Below are 21,212 nucleotides of genomic sequence, written 5' to 3'. Positions count from 1 at the left end.
CTTAAGAATAACAACAGGATTTGAAATAGAGGCAGCACAGAGTAAGTGAGCAGGTGACAGGATATGTATGCAGCCACACATTTAGATTTTGGCATTTCTAAACATCTTGCCAAGAAAGATATATATTCCCCACAAAACTGGTACTATAACTGAGAACAAGTATATTCTGACCAAAGACTGCAAAACAAAACCCAGGTATGCTGATGGAAGTATTTCTTCTTCATCATTTTCTTGTATCTACGTCTGGGATGGTTTGGAACACAGAAGCAAAGAGGCCAGTCAATGGAACCCAGTAATTATGATCCAGTTCTGCAGCCAAAAAGGTCAGAAAGACAGTGAGAACAATGAAGAAAAGGGACCCAACAAACATATCAAACACAAACTGATAGTCAATATAGGGAAACAATTACTATGGAATAAATTATTGTTGATTTTTGGGTTGTCATGTTTCTTAAAAGTTGGCAATACCAGCAGCTGGCAAAATAAAAATCTTAGAGAAAACAGAGGTAAAGGCAGGGTTTTTAAACTTTCTGGGTGAGGATCTGTAAGAATCTGATGAAAATACGGATTCTCTTACCAGAAAAATGAGCATAAAAGTTTTGCAGAATTTCAAAATTATTTTTTAGAAGACCTCCAACATAAATCACAATAAAAAGGCATCTACGTGATGAATAAATTAAAACTCACCAGCACTGAAAAATCTGTTCTGAGTTTTCTTAAATAGTTTCAGAGAAACTATACCTGTGGAGCTGCTGATGCAGTTTTGGGAACTTCAGGCTGTCTACACTTACCTTTCAAGTTTTTGACACAGCCATTAAATCATTTAAAATTTAGTATTTTTTCATCAGGGAAAACAAAACAGCAAAAACAAAAACAAACAAACAAAAAACAACAACAAGAGATAGTACTACTTAGGCAAACTGTTACATGACCACCTGGTTCTTTTTTAAATTACTCTGGTGTTTAAGGACTTCTGATCAAAAAGCTTAAAAGACCAAGGCTCATTTTTTCCGCTGGCTCAAAAAGTTAAGAAGAGGCAGGAAGGGATTCACAAGAAAACAAGATCAATATTGAGCTTTCATTTTTTTAAGGAGAATAAAATAAACCACAATTTGTTTCTTGAAAATCCGATTTTTAAACTTTGGTTTACAAATACAGTACTGTGCTATCTCAAACTGTGGTTGGCAAAATTGTAGTTGGAGCGAGATTACTCTACCAACACTTAAACAGATGTCTTTTGTGAATCCTAGAACAGAAAAAGCTAGAAGCTACATAAAGAAAAACATTGAATATAAGATTCTGTAACAATGCAAATATTTTTCTTAAAAATGCAGCCATAAAATATGGATATAATCTATGAATAGATTATAGATCTCAAATAACTATTCACTTCAGGGCCAACAAACTTGGGCATTCTGCATACAAGTACACAATTCTAAAAACCACAGGCAAACTTGGTCCCTGACCTCACAGAGCTGACAATCTCGCAAGAGGAACAGGCAACAAGAAAGTATAATTAAGCAGGGAACCCAGCAGGTACTAAATGATACCTTCTTCACTCATTTTTTTTTCATTTTAAAAATGTAAAGTATAATTTAGATGCATTAAAATATACCAATTGACATGTTTCATCAGATGAGGTTTGACAACTATATGCATAACACCACCCTCATCAGCCCAGAAAGTTCCCACATGCACCTTTAGGCACTTCTTCCCAAACACACTTTGACTTGTTTCACCATAGATTCCTTATGTTTGTTCTCAGATTTCAGACAAATTGAATAATTGTAATTCTACTTTTTAAAAAGGTGAGTCAGGCTTTTTTCATTTAACATGTTTTTGAGATTTATTCACATAGCAACAGTTTATTAGTTTTTACTGCTGAGTAGTATTCCATTTCATGCATACTACAATCCATTCCCCTTCTGAAGGGCATTTGGGTTGTTTCCAGGGGAGGAAATAATAAGGCTGTACATTCATTCTTATAAAATATGAACAAGCATTCTTGTAAAAGCCTTTTTTAAGGACACAGGTTTTCACTTATTTGGGTAAATAGCAATTCCACTCCAAAGTTATATAGTAGACACATATTTAAGAAATACTAAACAGTTCTCCAAAACAGTTACCATTTATACTCCCATCAGCAATGTATAGGAGCTCCAGGTCCTCCATATCAAGTTATATTTGTTTTAAGAGCCTACCTTATATATCACACTGGGTGCTAAGGACACTAGCAAACAGGACAGACCTGTCCTCACGAAGCTTACTGTCCAAAGGACTCATGGATGGCTTCTACAACTGACATCTAACTTAAACCTGGATGAATCATTGAGCAAAAAGGCGGAAAAACAATAGAAGTGTTCTTGAGAGAGGAAAGAACACACCTAAGGGTTAAAAAATACACATAGGTAGTTTTCATAACGCTAACAGAAAATAAAGATAGAACAAGTTTGTGATGGCAGAAATATGCTTTTTAAAAAAAGCTAAGAAAGCAATGTAGTAAGCATAAGTTTTTAAAAGTCAAATAAGGATTCCTAAAAAGACAATGTGTTTAGTTTATCTCCCTATTATAAGCTCTCATTGTATCATGTTCCTGCACAGCATTGATCATTCTTACTGGTTCAAGTTTAACTCCCTCACTAAACTAGAATCATGTCTATTTGGGTTCACACTACTGTAGCCACAGTCTCTGACAAATAAGAGGTATTCAATCAATATTTTTTGATTACATGAGATCAGAGAGAAGTTAGGTAGCAACATTCAGAGATGGAAAAAAAGGTTTATGAAGGGTATTTGTATTAGTTTCCTATTGCTTATAACAGTAATTTTAAACAAACTCAGTGGCTTAAACCAACATACACTCATTATATCATAGCTTCATGGGTCAGAAATCTAGGCACAGTTTAGCTGGATCTTCTGTTTAGGTCTCACAAGGTTGCCATCAGGATGTCACCAGGGTTGGGTTCTCATGTGGAGGCTAAATTAGGGAAATAATCTGCTTCCAAGCTCACTTAGGCTGCTGCCAGAATTCATATCCTTGAGGTTACAGGACTGAGGGGCCCTGGTTTCTTCCTGGCTGTTGGTGGAAGCATCATAGAGGCTATTGATAGTTCCTTGCCACGTAGGCTTCCCTAATAGGGCTGCTTATCTTATAATGCTAGCAAAGAGTCTCTGGTGCAAGTCTACGGGTAAAACAAAGTTTTACACAACATCACATAATCACGAAGCAACATTCCACCACCCTAGACTCTGTTTACCACTCTGTTCTTCAAAGACTATCAATAAATAGGCTCTCTTGAACACAACCCTTTTTATAAAGATTTACAAAGCCACCCATAACAGTTTGTTTGTGAAGTGTACCATAAGATTTTACACATACAACTACCAAAACTGGCCAAGTTAACATGTATTCGTGGGAACGGGAAATGAGAAAGCGACTAGTACCACCAACAGAAATGACCAATTATGAATGCTAACATAAGCATAAAAGAATCAGGAAAGAGGCCAGGCACAGTGGCTCACGCCGGTAATCCCAGCATTTTGAGAGGCCGAAGCAGGTGGATCACTTGAGCCCAGGAGTTCAAGACCAGCCTGGGCAACACGGCAAAACCTTGTTTCTACCAAAAATTTTTCAAAATTAGCCAGGCGTGGTGGCATGCACATGTAGTGCCAGCTACTTGGGAGCCTAAGGTGGAGGATCATTTGAGCCTGGGAGGCACAGGTTCTAGTGAGCCGACACCACTGCACTCCAGCGTGGGCAACAGAGCGAGACCCTATCTCAAAACAAAAACAAAAACAAAAAAACCACCGCAAAACCACAATCAGGAAATAAAGGAAAGGAGTATAATTCAACAAAGGGAGAATAAAAATAGAAAAGTAGAGGGCAAAAGATAAAAGTGTTAGAACACCTCAAGGATTATTCTATTCCTTCTCCTTTTTCCTGTTAGTAGGTCCTCTCAGGCTATATAAGGTATCAGGTCTTTCTTATAGGACTAAGTACCACTATTTGGAACACTTCATATATACACAAAATTCAGCACTAATAGGGACAGAGAACCACCAAGGTAAAGTACAAAGCAGCTAAGGCCAACTAAAGTTGGTATTTCAATCTACCTTTTATTGCTCCTGCCATCTAGTGGCAGGATCAAAAATGAAAGGATGCCAGACTGATGAACTCTACTAAACGTTAACACATGGGGAAAAAAAAAATCCCCCTTCAATAGAACGGAAAAAAAAAAAAACAGCCTAAATTCAGTCTCACCAAGTGATACACATGAGCACTGTCTAGATAATCACATTAAACACAGCCAATTTTATAACTTAAAATATGGAAACTCATGAGTTATGTTCAAGCCTAGTATGATTACATAAATCCCTATCAGTGTTTAACAACAGGAAAACAATGATACAAATTCATAATGATTACTAATGATATGTGAGAAGAACTTTTTTTACTAGGTTACTTTTACTAGGTTAACTGAAGGGAAAGACTCACAAATGTACCACCATAAATGTGGCATTGTACAGTTGCAACTGGATCTCAGACTACTCTCACAAACCTCTCTCTTCTGCTCTTGCAACTGATGGGTGGTCATTTTGATTGAAGCAGAGAGCATGTCATAAGCTTCAGAAACACAAAGTATCTGTTTCTCTACTCTGAGCAACACAGAGAGAAAACCAAGAGTTGTTTAAAGGCTGCAAATGCCTTGGAAGACTCCTTAGAGCTACTCTGCATCTTCCAACTGAAAGTCAGATGCATGTGCAAATCAAAAAAAGAACACACAGAGCAAAACTTTTGAACACACATTAACCGAAAACAGGATTCCTATTTTAGTACTATCTCTTCTGCCTTAATCGGCAGCGACAACTGTCGATTTTTATCAGTATCCATTTGAAAAATGAGGGGTCTATTCTGATTTATAAAGGACATTTACTAAACTAATTAGAAAAAAGAAAAAGCAACTGGCAACAAAAATAATTACAACAAAGTAAGAGGCTGTTAGAGCATTTTAATGGCACTAAAAAAATCTGAAAAAAAAAATCCTAAGATCACATACAAAATAGTATATTTGATCAATTAAAACTATCCAGTTACACTCTGCTCAGTTAAGCCCAACAGAGATGGAAATCTAAATAAGGTAGGCAGAAGGGATGGGCACAAGTGTTCTTTCTCTTTATATAACACACACACAATGTGTACAACAAATCTTTAAGTCAGGCATAAATATTCATATATTATAGAAACAAATCTCCAGTAAATATTATCTATAAACACGTTATATTTACATTTCTTTATTGTTACTAGCTATTATCTAAATTAGACATATGATTATGCATTATACTATATAAAGAGGATTTCTAATTATTAGATATACAAATACATAATACACATTTACATCAGACCCATAGTCACATACTATAAAGTTTATAACTAACAAGCATTATCTGTAGTAATAATATCCCATGGCCCACAAGTTGGTGTGATGGAAGAGCCAAAGTGGTTGGGCAACTAATAAAGTCAAAAGCAAAATGACCAACTTTCTGAGGACAGTCTGGGTCAACAGCAAACAGTCAACTAAAATAAAACAATCACTCAGAATAAGCAAGGTATATAGGCCTGAAAACTTAACTAAACACCATAGAGGTTAGTGGTATAATACTCAGCTTAGTCATCAAGACAAATCAGGAGAATCAGGGGGGATGTTATCAATGAGCAGATACTCAACTGTCCCATTTGAAAAAAAAGTGTGCTCCTAATGTGGATATACTTGTTCCTAATGCAGTAATTCAAATAAACAAATAAAAAGATATAAAACATTGAAGAACGTCAGTCGTAGTTTTATTATCTATATGACTTTGGTAAAGTCACTTCGCCTTAGGCCTCATGCTCCTCATCTATCAAATAAAACATAGACATCAGTCTTTTCCATGAATTGCATGGAACACTAACTAAAAAAAAATTAAAATCTTACAGTGATTAATAAATTAAATATGGTAAATACTAAATAAAATTAACAGTTAACTGAAGAACTTCTTAAGACTGTAATATGGTAATGTGTATCAAAAATCAGTATCAAAGAATGTAGTAAGCAGTTTTTCCCCAAATTCAAATTATCAAAGATTATTTTGTTTAGAAGTGTAACTTCTGGAATATGTGGTTTGCAGAACATACTTTGGCCAAATAATAATTTCTTTGTGCTTGCCAGGTATGAAGTTTGTTCCATATTACAGGGAAACCAAAACTTATCTCCCTCAAAGTGGGGAAGGTTCTTCACTCCCTTTCCAAACAGAAAATAACAGCAAATTAATGAGGGAGCAGAGAAAGAAGAGAATAAAAGGAGAATAAATCAGTTTTCTCCTACCTTTAGAGAGGCTGAGGAGAGATGGTCAATACTGAACTATAGGGAAGTTTTAGTATCCTTAACATATTTAAAATAACTTAAATTTCCGTAAAATAACATGCACTAAACGCCTCAGAGATTAGCATGCTTGGTACAGTCTATTTTAAAATTTATTTTGAGAATACAAATGTTAAAAATACTTTTATTAAATTTTAAATGGACTCATTTTGTTCCCTGTTTTGCAAATGAGTCATCCATAAAACAGGGGAGAAAATGGCTGTTCTCCCCCCCCACCACCACCCCCCGATTCACAGAAACATTTTTTTCACTGTTTTAAAATGGCTCATTTTCCCTGTGTTACTATGCTCAACCTGGTGAAATCTTTTTGCCAAACTACTTGACACCTATACTTTATCACAGTAACATTATTATATCAGCATTATTATAGCAAATATGTTATACTTTAGTTTACTTCTTAAGCAAGGATAACTACCTCTTTAAGACACTTAAAGTGGAAAAATTTGGGGCAGGAAAGAATAAAAATGAATGAGGCTCAATCATGCAATGGCTGGAATCACCACTCCTGTTCCAGCCAAACAGGAAGGTAAACGACTAAACATTACTTGGTCAAAAGTCTCAAGATGCTCTGTATTTCACTACATGTCCAAGAATCCTTCCATTAAGTATTATTATTTCCACTCTGTCTTTGAATGTTAGATCCAAGAAATCTGAGGTGACATGAAAATAAGTCATGCTGCCTGAAGCACTGTTTTTATACTGCAGAGATATGCTGAGGTGCCCTCAACATATAGAATTGTAAGGATCAGAAACTATACTTTTACACAGAACAAATCTTCCTAATTTGAAGGTTGGGAAGAAGTGTCTACAAATTTATTAACGTCTTTTTGTACTTGTTCAGGCTGTTTTATCCAAAGCTTTGCATTTTGGAATTCAGAATTGTTCTGTGGCATTTCAGTTTAAAGCAACTGAGTTGTACTTGATGCAAGCCTACAGTGTTCTTCTTAGATTGAGTCTTGTTCTGTCGTGCAGGCTGGAGTGTAGTGGTGCGATCTCAGCTCTCTACAACCTCCGCCTCCCGGGTTCATGCAATTCTTGTGCCTCAGCCTGCCAAGTAGCTGGGATTATAGGCATGCACCACCATGCCCAGCTAATTTTTTGTATTTCTAGTAGACACGGTGTTTCACCATGTTGGCCAGACTGGTCTCGAACTCCTGACCTCAAGTGATCCTCCCAAAGTGTGGAACTCACAGGTGTGAGCCACCGCACCCGACCTACAGTGTTCTTTTAAAGTTCTTTTTAAAGTATTCAAATGCAAACATCTGAATATTAATTATAAATCTCTGGCTTCTATTATAATTTTCAAAAATATTTTGACACTACATTTAAGATGGATTTTGAATATGCTGGCAGAACCTGGTTGATCCAAATGAATAATTTAGAGAAAAAAAATTGAGGAATAAGGAGGGCAGGTAAAACTAGAAAGAACTTGGGGCTGAACTTACTGCCTATTCTGTCACTCTGGGCAAGTCATCTAACATCATATGTCCTCAGTCTACTCATAGCAAAAGTCACAGTTACATTAAAATTTACCACAAGTAAAAAAAAGTAATTGTAAATTCTTCCAAGCCTCAATTATTTGGAGGGAAAGGGGTATAACAGGTAGGTTGAGCAAAGCATCATGCTGACTCATAATTGTCCACCTTTGCAAATGCTATTCTTTGTAACAAAAATGTCACCCTGGAGGCTGACTTCAAGGCCTATCCTTTTAACATACTAAGCAGTACTCTCTCTTCTCATCTGTAAAACTGGGGCAATAAAATATCTAATAGGATTGCTTTAAGGACCAATTAGCCACAAACTGGAATAAGATACCCGCAACAAATTTAACCCAGACTTAGGATGCAAAATACATATACATAAAACCTCCTACTAAATTAGTGAGACTAAACAACCCAATTTAAAACTTTGGGAGACACATGAACAGATATTTTACAGGAGATAAAAATGATAAATATATTGCAGTGTTTCCAAAGACGACCCTAAACAATTCTGCCCCTACCTGTATATGCAACTCCTCTCAACATTGAGCTAAGTCTGTGTGTATTTTCAGAACAAAATATTGTTGAAGTTACTTGTGTCTATTTCAAGCTTAACCCTTAGCTGACCTGACAGCTTCCTCCCTCTTTGAAATGTTCTCTCTCAGAACTCCGCTGCAATGCTGAGGCAGACTAAGCAGTCACACAGAGGAGTCAAAAGCCCCAGCTGAGATCCCAATGGAGCAAGACTCCAGATGACTCTCAGCTGTCCAGGCATCCCAAACATTCTAGTCCCAGCTCTACAGCCTACTGAGCCTCCAGGTGACTACAATCATCTCAGCACCTCAGCTGACACATGAAGCTGAAGGACATCCCACTCAACCCACAAAATTGTGAAATAATAAAATGCTGTTTTGTCATTAAGTTTTGGAGTGGTATATTTTCATAAATAACTGAAGCATATTTTGACAAAATCCCACACACAGGTACATACCCCAGCAAACATCCACACATATGCATCAGAAAACAGTTTTAATGTTCATAGTAGCATGTTTCGTAATAGAAAAAAACTGGATATTCAAACATCTGTCAACTACCAGATATATAAATGAAAGTCAGAGAGGAGGATAAATAAGCTAATACCATTTTTTAAGCTCCAAATAAAAAAAAAATTAGCAATATATTGTTTACAGCAGGGGCGTCCAATCTTTTGGCTTCCGTGGACCACAGTGGAAGAGTAATTGTCTTAGGCCACACATAAAATACACTCACGATAGCTGATGAGCTTAAAAAAAAAAACAAACAATAAAAAACTCACAAACTCCTAATGTTTTAAGGAAGTTTACAAATTTGTGTTGAGCCTCATTCAAAGCCACCCTACCCTGGGCTGCAGGGTAGACAAGCTTGGTTTACAGATATATACATATGAGAGTTTTATTAAAATATGGCAATGGACATGTTAAACAAAATTCAGGATAATGTTACCGAGTGCTAAGGGGGAAACTAAGGGGACAGGCTAGAGAAGAAACACAGCCAGATGTAAAATTGGTAATGTTCTGGTTCTGTAGTTGGCTAGGAGGTTCACAAGTATTTATCATTAAGTTTTATAACTATATATAGAATATGACAGCCCATTTTATATGCAAGTTATATGTTAAATATACTTCAATTTATTTAAAAATGTATTTATAACTTTGTATTATGTTGTGATTCTTATACAGTTATATCACTTAATGTTACACACTTTTTAAATGTCCAGAATGGTTTCAAAAGGAAAACCTTTCATACAATAGCTATTTATATTTGACACTTCATTTAAATGCAGTAAATTATTTTAACAACCAAAATGAAGTATTTAAACACGTGAAAAGATTCTCCTTTCTAATGAAGTGACTTATTTTAACAACTTTAGAAAAAAAATCTTCATTTAAAAAGATTTTAGTTGCTCCTCAAACTCATGACTTATGACTGGCCTTTACAGTTTTAAGATTAGATTCATTTCATCTACTTCACAGTTTCATTATCCTGTTCCTTCAAATGCCAGAAAGCTGCTTAGTATATTAAAATAAAAGCCTTCTTTAGCGATGGTCTAGAGTAAAAATAATCTTGGGATTGAAATTAAACTTCTATGGAACAAGGTTATTATATTTTAAAAATTAAGAGCATATGCAACGTTCCCCCCTCCTCCCCGAGATGGAATCTTGCTCTCTCACCCACGCTGGAGTGCAGTGGTGCAATCTCGGCTCACTGCAACCTCTGCCTCCTGGGTTTAAACAATTCTCCTGCCTCAGCCCGGCTAATTTTTGTATTTTTAGTAGAGATGGGATTTCACCGTGTTGGCCAGGCTGGTATGCAACTAGCTAGTCTCAAACTCCTGACCTCGTGATCCGCCTACCTTGGCCTCCCAAAGTGCTGGAATCACAGGCATGAGCCACCGCGCTCAGTGGATCACAGGCAATGCTTTAAGTTTCAATGTAGTCAACAAACCCTGCTCACTGTAATAGATTTTTTAAAAGGCACACTGATGGACGAAGATTCGTTTTTAAAAAAGCACACATTTTTAAAAGCAAAAACATCTAGTGAGATCATTACAGTACACTGTTTTAGGATTCACAGGAATACTGCTATTATTACATGGAATGATTCTATAACTAAAGAGCTGACCATTTTGTCAGGATTCAATTCATAATAAAAGAAAAATAAAGACTTTATATCTGGTTTACTTAACTCACAGTATCTACAATATTCAATGATCCTCTCCAGTAATTAGACAAAAACAAAGCTATTTCCATTGCAAAGACACTTTAATGAAGACAAGCAACTTATTTCATCCCTAATGAGTATTTTCATTTAGTATCCCTTTAACCTCTTACGGGAAAGTTTAAATGAGATCAGTCAGAGCAGTGATGGTTTCCTAAAGTGTTGCTTAATTTGCATATTAATTCACTATAATCATAAAGTTAAATCAAGAGCCATGAAACCAAATGGATCATTAATCCAACCCCACCCAAATTCATCATGTGCATGAATTTAGTATATTCTAACTAATGCCTATGTATGCAATGATAATTTCATTTCTTACTATTCCTTCGCATCAGAATATATTTCTCAAGTTCAATTAAAATGGCAGCTTGTGAATTTTACTTCTATTGCTGACATCTGTCTTTTTTCATTTCTCATTTGAAAAGAATAAAACTTTCATAACTCATATGGTTTTTGGATATTAACTAGTTTGTCTTCTCTTATTCAATGTTCCCTAACTAGTGAGTTAACACTTGAGACAGACCTAAGAGTTACTTGTACTTGGAAGAAATACTCAGGAAACTAAAATCTTCCTCAAAGTTCTTCCTAAGTTATCCATCCAGCCATTCATCTCCCAATTGTTAATGGCCGTCATGATGCTCACATATACCACTTCTTCCGTAAGCGTTACCGCCTTTCATCATCAACTCTTTCTTTCTTCTATTAAGATTAATATGACATGTTTATTGAAAGTGGGATGATGATGTTCACTGCACATGGGATCTTACTGACATCACAGTCAAATCCAAAATTTCAAAGTATTGCACAACAGAGACTTACTGTAGTATTACTATTATGACCAAAACATAAAACGTGGTTATCATTAAAGGATCTGTCTTACTACTCACTGTGCACTCATTATGTTCCTAATATTGCGTAGGATATTCTAGAAAGATTAGAAAAATGTTCTTGCCCTAAAGAATCTTTTGTCTCTCTACAATAATAGTAGTAAGTTATTATTATATTCATTAGAGGAAAAATGAGCACCAAAATTTAAATCATCATACCAGTACCTCACCAACTTCGGCAAACAACAGTAAGTCTCTGAGTGTTTTTACATACACAGGTGTTCAAATCTTCAAAATGGCTCTGGCCTAGGTAGACAAATAAACACTCCTAAGTAAAACTTTGTTTTATATTCATAAAACCTGTACCTAGACCTCTCACGTAAGACACATATGATCAACTGTGATTTCTGAGAGAAGTAGGCCTGGAATTTATCTCTCTCTTTTTATTTATTTATTTATTTTTATTTTTTTGAGACGGAGTTTCACTCTGCTGCCCAGGCTGGAGTACAGTGGCGTGATCTCGGCTCATGCAACCTCTGCCGCCCGAGCTCAAACAATTCTCCTGCCTCAGCCTCTCGAGCAGCTGGGATTACAGGTGACTGCCACTGCGCCCGGCTAATTTTTGGGGGGGTTTCACCATGTTGGCCAGGCTGGTTTTGAACTCCTGACCTCGTGACCCACCCGCCTCAGTCTCCCAAAGTGCTAGGGTTACAGGCGTGAGCCACCATACCCAGCCAGCCTGGAATTTTTCTTAATAGTCAATATATCTCAGAAAAAAAATCTACATTTGGGGAATTCATATAAGAAATACACTAGAGGCATTAAAATAGGTTAAATCACTCAGTTGGACCATCATCCAACTAGAACCTAATTTGACCCATTTATATTACTCTCTGGCAGGTACACATGGGATTTTGTGAAGATGGGACACAGAGTGTACACCTACCCTAAGACACTTGGTTTAAATATTAAGTTTGAATTCTGTAGAAATACTGGCTGACTAAACAAAGTTTGAAGAAAGACAGTCCTAGATTTAAATTTTTCTTTAATAAATAATTAACTATGACAGAAATGCAATATATGCAAAATTGCTAAATCTACACAAATAAACAACAAAATACCTAAAAACCAACCAGGATGACAATCTCTGCAAATATATCAATACAGCAAACACTCCATGCTTAGGGTTTTCCTAAATTCCTCAGCTCAGACCTCCACTTCCAGTATTCTCTTTCTTGCTTTCAAGAAATATCAACCAATCCCTCCTTTATGCCAATTTTAATATACAATACTTCAAAATAATAGTTGACAAAAAGTCATCGTTTAAAAACTAGTCATTTTGCATTTATCTGATTATCACTTGTCTCCTGAAAGACAATAATGTCTCTCTTTCTCTCCCACCCACTTTCTTAAATTCTTGGTTTCTGTAGATAAATTAAATCTCTGGACAATTAGTACCTTAAAACAAAGTTGTCAAAGTTACTCTAGTCAAGGATGACTCCAGCTCAAGGGTTCAGACTTAAGATAATTCTTTTAAATCTCAAGTGAAGAGAAGAATACCTTCCCCTTCTCTTTCCTAGACGCACTTCCTGCTATAAAAGAACAGGCAACCCCATCAGGTGAATAAGATACCTGGTTAGTCAAATTATTGTTGAACGTTATTACTTACATACTGTCAACAATCCTTTGACCAACAAGGATGAATCTTAAAGAAAATGCTCAGCCAAAAAAAAAAGAAAAAAGAAAAAAAGAGACACAAAAGCCACAAGTCCATTTATCTGAAGTTTAAAAATAGGCAAAACTAAATTGTATTGTTTAGCAATGCACACAGAGTTTATCACCTAGGAGAAAAAGGAAGGATGTCATCACTATAAAGTCAGGGAGTGGAACAGATTGAGAAACACACCAGGTTGTCTAAGGTGTGGTAACGATCTTGATCTGGGTAACAGTCACATGGGTGCTCATTATGCTTTACATTAGATTTATATTTTTCAGGATGTGTCATACTTCATCATGAAAGAAAATTGTTTTAAAAACTGAAACTGAATTATCTTTTCTCCTCTAATGAAATCCTTTGCAGAACTCATTTCTTTGCTCTTGTTTATAGAACCATTTAAGACTTATTTTCAAATAATAACTGTACAAGAGTGCTGCCTTCCAACAGTTCTGTACTCACTCCATTTCTGATGTGGGTTACATAAATAAGATGTATAATAATTTACTTTAATAATAAACCTTCCAGGCTGGGCACAGTGGCTCACGCCTGTAATCTCAGCACTTTGGGAGGCCAAGGCAGGCAGATCACGATGTCAGGAGATTGAGACCATCCTGGCTAACAAGATGAAAACCCGTCTCTACTAAAAACACAAAAATTAGCTGGGTATGGTGGTGGGTGCCTGTAGTCCCAGCTACTCGGGAGGCTGAGGCATGAGAATGGCGTGAACCCAGGAGGCGGAGCTTGCAGTGAGCTGAGATCGCACCACTGCACTCCAGCTTGGGCGACAGAGCGAGACTCCATCAAAATAAATAAATAAATATAATAATAATAATAAACCTTCTTAAACAAGGTATAGTCTACAGGTGGTACTGGTATTTTAAGAACAGGCATCAAATAATAAACATGTGGTGCGCATGGTGGTCACAAGTGAGTTTCCAGTTATGATCCTTTTCTCCAACTCCTTATGGCCTGTGTTCTCCTTAAGACAAATTTGGTCAGCAACAAACAATAATTTAAGCTGTGGATATACTAGAATTTTGAAAAATCACACTACACTCATATTAATTTTTTTTAACAGTGTGGGCAACAACACAAAATTTTACCTTCAACACTAGTATTTGCATATATATGTATACCTTATATGTTACAACATTATCTATCTATTGCAGGGGTGGGGGGACAGAAAGTGAAACAATGCACCAATATTTAAAGTTCAAAACAATTCATTTGAAGGATTTTATAGGTTGGAGGGGCTGCTAGATATCACTAAAGAATACCACACTGGGGAGAAAAGTCTTTAATTACTTGAGAGTAGCTAATAAACCTGGTAAGGCATGAAAAAAAAAAAAAACCCAAAAGAAATATTATTAACTTGGTTATCAACTAATCATTAATACTTTAACACACTTTACTCATATCAACAAAATTCCTTTAAATATGTCTTTATGCAGTAACATTTCCCTTTTAATAGGAATGAGCAAACAAGGTAAAAAAGAAGAAAGTTTTAAAACTTACACTGCTAATTTATGGAGATTACAGACAACCAGTACACATAATTTTTTAAATAATCAATTCCAAATAAGTAAAGCTTCACACAAAAGCTCTATTTGTTTCCATATCTAAGCCTGAATTGTCAACATTTACAATATTGTCAATTTAAACTGAGTGGTAGAAAGTAACTTCCCCTCATCTTCTGAAGTAACAATTTCAAACAACTTTTCAAAATATTCCCTTCTACAGCAAACACAGGTGCAAAGAAAATGGAAAAGAATCTAGCCAAGCTATAAATGTATCACCTTTGAAAAAGTATTATCCTTCTGCTCCTTAGCTTCTTAGAAAATAGACAGGTGGCCAACATATACTCTAAAAATCCTGTGGGTTATAGAATTCTGAGTCTACTCTGAAAGTTCAGCTCTCCATCTCCCAATTCCCTTAACTGGCATGGCTTAAGACTTCCCATCTCTTTATTGTGAACTTTTTACAGACAAAATAAATCTAAATAATAATATTCAGTTGAATTTGATCATCTTTTCCTCTCATTCATTCAGCTACTCTCTTCGAAGTTTCTGAAAATCCCATAGTAATTGAAGGTTAAAAGTCTTAAAACCATCAACTCATCTCTTTGCTCCATCATAACAATCAAAGTAATCAGCTATTATCCAACTAGTAAGCTTAGTTAGCTACAGCCCGGATTGTGAAGAGGTATTTTGATAGACCAGTATTTTAAGACTTAATTTGGGGCACCTGATAAAAAAACATAAATTAAACAGAGGACACTTTTAGTTAAGCTGGCCCTGGAGGCAGAGGGTGTAGTAAGAACAGACTTTGGAGTCAGGCAGACCTGTATCCTTCAATTCTTGTGGGAAATACTGAATTGAATTATCTTTTGTCTACGGAAATAAAAGACATTACCTCATCTCCTCAATTCTAAGATGTCACTGGATTGCAAAACACTGTAAAAACTAAGCATCTCCTCATTTAGAACAAACATTAAAGTTATCCTGCAACATTAAGTACCACAGAAAGAAAAGAACAGACACAGTTGAGAGTGGTCAATTAGTGCCAATAGTCACAATTTTTTAGAGATTCGTTTGTCTACATGTAATAGTACAATCTTGAACAACACAAAGAGGCATTCACTAATTCATGTACACCTTATATTCCAAAACATGTTTAGATGTTTTTCATTTGAAACTATGAAAGCATTTTTCCAAAGACATAAAATTCTAAATAGTGGTTAGATTTCCTAGCAAGTCTACAAATGCAGATTAATGTATATTTACCTAAATATGCGAGCCTCTGGGGCAACTGATCCTATCCTCCCCCAGCACTAATCCTCACCTCCTAATATATTCCATTTTAAAAACAAACAAAAAACCCTACAGTATTACCACTTTCTATCAATTTCTAAATTCCCGGAAATTACTCCTTGTCAGAAGTAGGTAAGAAGAGGACAACAGAAGCCTTCTCAGAAGAGTTACTGGTTTAAATACAAAAAGCATCCACCAAAATCAGGTAGATAGACAGTTGAAGACAGAGTAGCAGGTTAACCATTTACATGTTTTCCCCTTTCAACAGCATTAATTTGGCCAATATAGTGTATCTGTGGGTCCTATATTATTTGGAAATGTTTTTCTTTTTTCCTATTGCAGGGATTTACAGAAGCCATTTTTGCAATCACACTAAAGCTAAACCATTACCTCTGGATGAAAGATGGCAGAGACAACAGGCTGACCTATAAAAGTCTTCTAATAATTCAAGGAATTTAGGAGTTTCACATGAATTACACCTAATAAAACCAACATCAACATCAATATCCATCTATCCACTTCAGAGTTTCTTCTGAACACCAGATTCAGCAAAATCAAGTCATTTAACAGATGTGGAACTAATGCACTGATTTACAATGCACTCAGGTAAGCTGCTAACCAAAACCTGGAATGATGGAATCTGATCCTAACTTCAGTCTGAGGATACTGAAACAGCATTTATATACATATGTTCAAATAATACAGAAAACAAACACTATGCAGAAATAAATCCTCTTTATCATGGCATCGGGGAACAAAGATAGTAATCAATGTCTGTCTACAAGCAGGATTTAAAAGTAGTAATGGATAGGAAGATATGCTAAAGCAAAATATTAATTGTAGAATCTAGTTGGTGAGCGTATGAGTGTTCACTATAAAATTCAATTTTCTTGTGTATTTGAAAATGTTTGTACTAGTTTAGCAATAGGTCTGTTGAATTGTGGGGTCTTTATAAGCCAACTGCAGTATTTTCACTCCCTAAGATCATTAAGTTTTAAAAGTAAACAAATTGAGGGGAAAAACATGATTTGGTCACTTGAGAATAATATTAACCTTTCCATCCTTCATTTCTGAGAGCATGTGTGCACAATGAATACTAAGATATAACAATAAACATAAATGTCAACATTTTCTCAAACTTATTGAGTACAAAAATTGATTAGGTACAGAAGGGCTAGTTAAGTTAGCCCATATTTATTAACAACTGGGTCAGAGATTATGATGTAATTCCTTATATTGAGTTTCTAATGTTTATAACCAACGTTGTCTTTATGCAAGCTATTCATGGCAGTTAAGGGGCATGTAGTCCTACCAAGTTTTAAGATATGAAAACCCTAAAAGGGGAAGAAAAAGTCCCAAGGGCATTCATGACAGACCCAACTACCCTAGGGACTATACTTCATGAAATCCATGATTACTACCTATGGAAGCCATCACGCTCAACCGAAATGGTAGTAGTACCAATCTTATCATAAATTCATACAATTTAATTGCTAATGAAATCAGTAATCAGTAACAGTAATACCTGGTCTGAAGTGCAGCTGGACTGCTGATGCTAATGATCCCACAGTCAAAGTGACTTTTTAAGATTTGGGGACGTTTGTGTTCTAAAACTGGTTTTGCTACCAATTTGTCCTCTTCAGAACTGAGGTCAACCGCCTCTTTTTTTCATCTGCAAAGTGAAGGAAAACATGGAGACCTCAAAGTACAGGAAGTAGTCCCCAACTTACAACAGCTTATGTTCCAAGGTTTATCACTCCTTTGAAAACATATCTATACTAATTAACCAATTGATACCATAGTTTCTTTGGAAAAATTGCATTCTAAGCTCCAACCCTAAATTGCAACTTTCTGCCCAGCAAAAAGGCATCTGCTGCATTTTTGCTAACTATAGCCAAAACCTAAGGCTCAGAGAATTCTCTCTAGGGAGAAACCACTTTATAACCTGCGTTGGCAGGAAAAAAAGACAGCTCTCACACAGGGAACTTCATTGCTTCTATGGGAAAGGCTACCACAATTTAACAAGATAATGGATAAGGAAAAGGTATCTGGCTATAATAAAGTAAAAGTATTATCAGTTACAATAAAAATATGTAGAAAACGCATTTTGCTCCAGATAAAACGGTATAGTTAAGTACTGTTAAAGTGATTGATTAATCAAATGTTTGGCAAGTACAGAAAACATATTTCGAAACTGCTTCCTCCTATCTGTTCAACTCAGCTGATAAGGGAGGCATTACTAAAGTGAAGTCAAATTGTTACCAAAAATGTTGTTAAATTCTAAAGTGCAGTGTATTTCAATAAATAAATCACACACCACCCCTCACGACAACTGGTAAGATATATAAAATAACTTGGGTGACAAATTTAAAAAACAAGTATACTCTGTGGTGAGAAGTCATTTTCAGCAGCTACCTTGAGTCTTTTACACCATTTAAGAACTACTGTAAAATTTAAAGAAATAGCTCACAGGGAAAGTAAATCCTTCATTTAAAACGACTTTCAGAAATGAAACCAGTGATAGAGATATGGAAAAAGAGGTCAGGGAAGGTATGAGCAGGCCAGAATAAATTGGTTTGTGGACGCACAGCCTGAGAGTAACATTTAAATATTATTAAAGGTCTGGGTCATTGCTATATGATATGATGGTGATCTAAGCAACTCCCAAACTAGAAACACTACAGTGTTCACCTACAGACCAGTTGAAGTGTTGCGACTATTAGCAGCTATAGAAGAAAACTAAATATTTAAAAGCCCAAAAAGGCTTTAAAAAGCCCAAAGTAATAATGGCAGGCAATCTACACATCCCCCTCCTTTTAACCTTTTCAGAAAGAATGACTGTAAGAATTAGGTAAGAATGAATGAGATGCCTAACTACTTGAGATCTTCAAAAGACAGAAAAAAAAAAACAAAAAGTAAACAAGGTATTTTTTTTTGTCTGAAACCTGATTCTCTCATTAAGTCACCTGAATTAGACGTTAGATTCATACTGACAAATCTCCATTCATGGTAAGGCATAGGGACATTCCATTATTCTGTAAATCTCCTTACTACTAAGCAGGATTATCTAACATTATGAATATAAACATTTACTTAAGAATAAATGTCAATATTAAAACTATATGCAGAATACCTAAAGTAGCTCTTTAAAACAGAGATATACACTTTCAAATGGTACAAATTTAGCTAAATGATAATGTGTCAGAAATACGTTTTCATATATTAAAAAAATGAAGCAAAAATATTTTCTTTTTTGAGACGGAATTTCGCTCTTTCTTGCCCAGGCTGGAGTGCAGTGGCGCCATCTCGGCTCACTGCAACCTCCGCCTCCCGGGTTCGAGCGATTCTCCTGCCTCAGCCTCCCGAGTAGCTGGGATTACAGGCACCTGCGCCACGCCTGGCTAATTTTTGTATTTTTAGTAGAGACGGGGTTTCACCATGTTGGCCAGGCTGGTCTCGAACTCCTGACCTCAGATGATCCGCTCGCCTTGGCCTCCCGAAGTGCTGGGATTACAGGCGTGAGCCACTGCGCCCAGCCAAACATATTTTCATGTGCATGAAAAAGAGTTATGCTCTCCAAGTATATTGTTGAAACTGGAAAAAGAAAACTTTTAATTCTTGACTACACTAAAAAAAAGTTAAAATTAAAATTAAAAATAAAAAAATTAACCACTTTATCTGTTGAGCAACCCAATAAGGCTTTTCATTACTGCATTACTCAATTTTAGTGGGGATCTTTGGCTGACTTGATGCAGATTTCTAATCTTAAAGAAAAAAGACAAAACTCTCATCATTAGTTGTGAATTTTTCTGCAATCTTTAATTTCATCCCCAGAGTTACTATTAAACAGTACTTAGCCTTCTATTTTTAAAAATGTTACTATGGAAATATTCACAGTTTTGTTACCTGAAATGTTTGGTCAACCATGCATTTCTGCTATTTTAATCTGAAAAGAGAACTTTCTCTTTTCATATTGTCCAGTAAATACTAGCTTTCATTTTCTGGTTCCAATTTCATTTTTATCTAATTTGGCTAAGTGTTTCAAAATAAGACCACCTAATACTGTGTTAATAAGCCTTCACAACTATTCTTAGGCTCATTAACAGTCCACAGTAACATATTTTCTTCTGTGATTGCACGTTAACAAAAAGGTTTTTTTTTTAAACTAGTGTTAGAAAACAAAATCAAAACTTCTAAAATGTAATGAAAACATTTCATGGAAGACTGTCACAGTAATTAACTGATCTAAATTGAATTGCCCATGAGTGGGCCCCTCTGGTGTTCAATAGATGCTGCAGTATCAATTTTTCTCACCTTAACAGCACAACTTAAATCTGGTATATTACTATACAGGTAAGTCACCCCCCGCCCCCGAACATTTATTATCTATATAGTTAGTAACTCTCAAAAAAGATTATCTCTCTTTGTATTTCAAATGATAAAACAAATATCCTGAAATTTAATTAGGTCTAACCATGAGGAAGTAAGATTAACTCAAGGCTGACAGGTCAACAAGATACACCAGTTTAAAAGGCATACTCTCAGGGGGAAAAATCCTAACTCGGGGAAAAATCGTAACTCGAGTTGGGCAAGTTGTGAAAAAAAGTTAAAGCAATTTTCTCATCTAGATAATTCACAGACCAACGTAGTCTCTAAGTTAGCTAGTGCTGTTAAGAGTGGGGTTATGTGCAACTTCGATATTATAATCTAGGACTCCCATCACTGTGGTAGTGTTTGCTCTTATCCACAAACCTTCCTGCAGACCAATAAAGGAATTAATGTAATGCTTTCAGATGTTGTGCATAACACACTAAGGGTGACAGTAGCTAAGAGAGTAAGGATCTTGTTCTAAAAAAGCAACCCAAGACGATAGTGGAACAGTAAGCAGCTGAGTGCACTTAAGAGCTCTGAAAAAAGCCACTCTTTAAAATACCTAATGATAAATAAATAAGAGTAGCTAGCTTTCAGATCACTTTCAGGGATATTATTTCCTTCCCTCCAACACGCCACTCACTCTCCTTTTCCCTTCTCGTATGAGAGCAAAAAAAGAAACAGTAAAAGCGTAAAACCGCCAAAGATGAGCAGCCGGGGTTCCAGCACATCTGGACCCACCTTCGGCGGCAACAGGGCAGCCCCCTGGCCAATTCCGTCTGAACTAGCAAAAACGCGCCCGCAAAAATGAAAGAACGCGAAAGCAG

The 21,212-nt window shown here is 36.0% G+C and overlaps 1 protein-coding gene across 1 annotated transcript in view; it reads right to left on the bottom strand.

The window, feature by feature from the left end:
- The window catches only part of STT3B (STT3B, subunit of the oligosaccharyltransferase complex (catalytic)), a 103,707-nt gene that overhangs the window by 81,134 nt on the left and 1,361 nt on the right, over window positions 1-21,212 (bottom strand). The window lies entirely within an intron of this gene.

The sequence above is a fragment of the Colobus angolensis genome, unplaced genomic scaffold (genome assembly GCF_000951035.1).
Source record: "Colobus angolensis palliatus isolate OR3802 unplaced genomic scaffold, Cang.pa_1.0 Scaffold56, whole genome shotgun sequence".
NCBI classification, from domain to species: domain Eukaryota; kingdom Metazoa; phylum Chordata; class Mammalia; order Primates; family Cercopithecidae; genus Colobus; species Colobus angolensis.
This window is presented reverse-complemented; position numbering and strand designations above follow the sequence as displayed.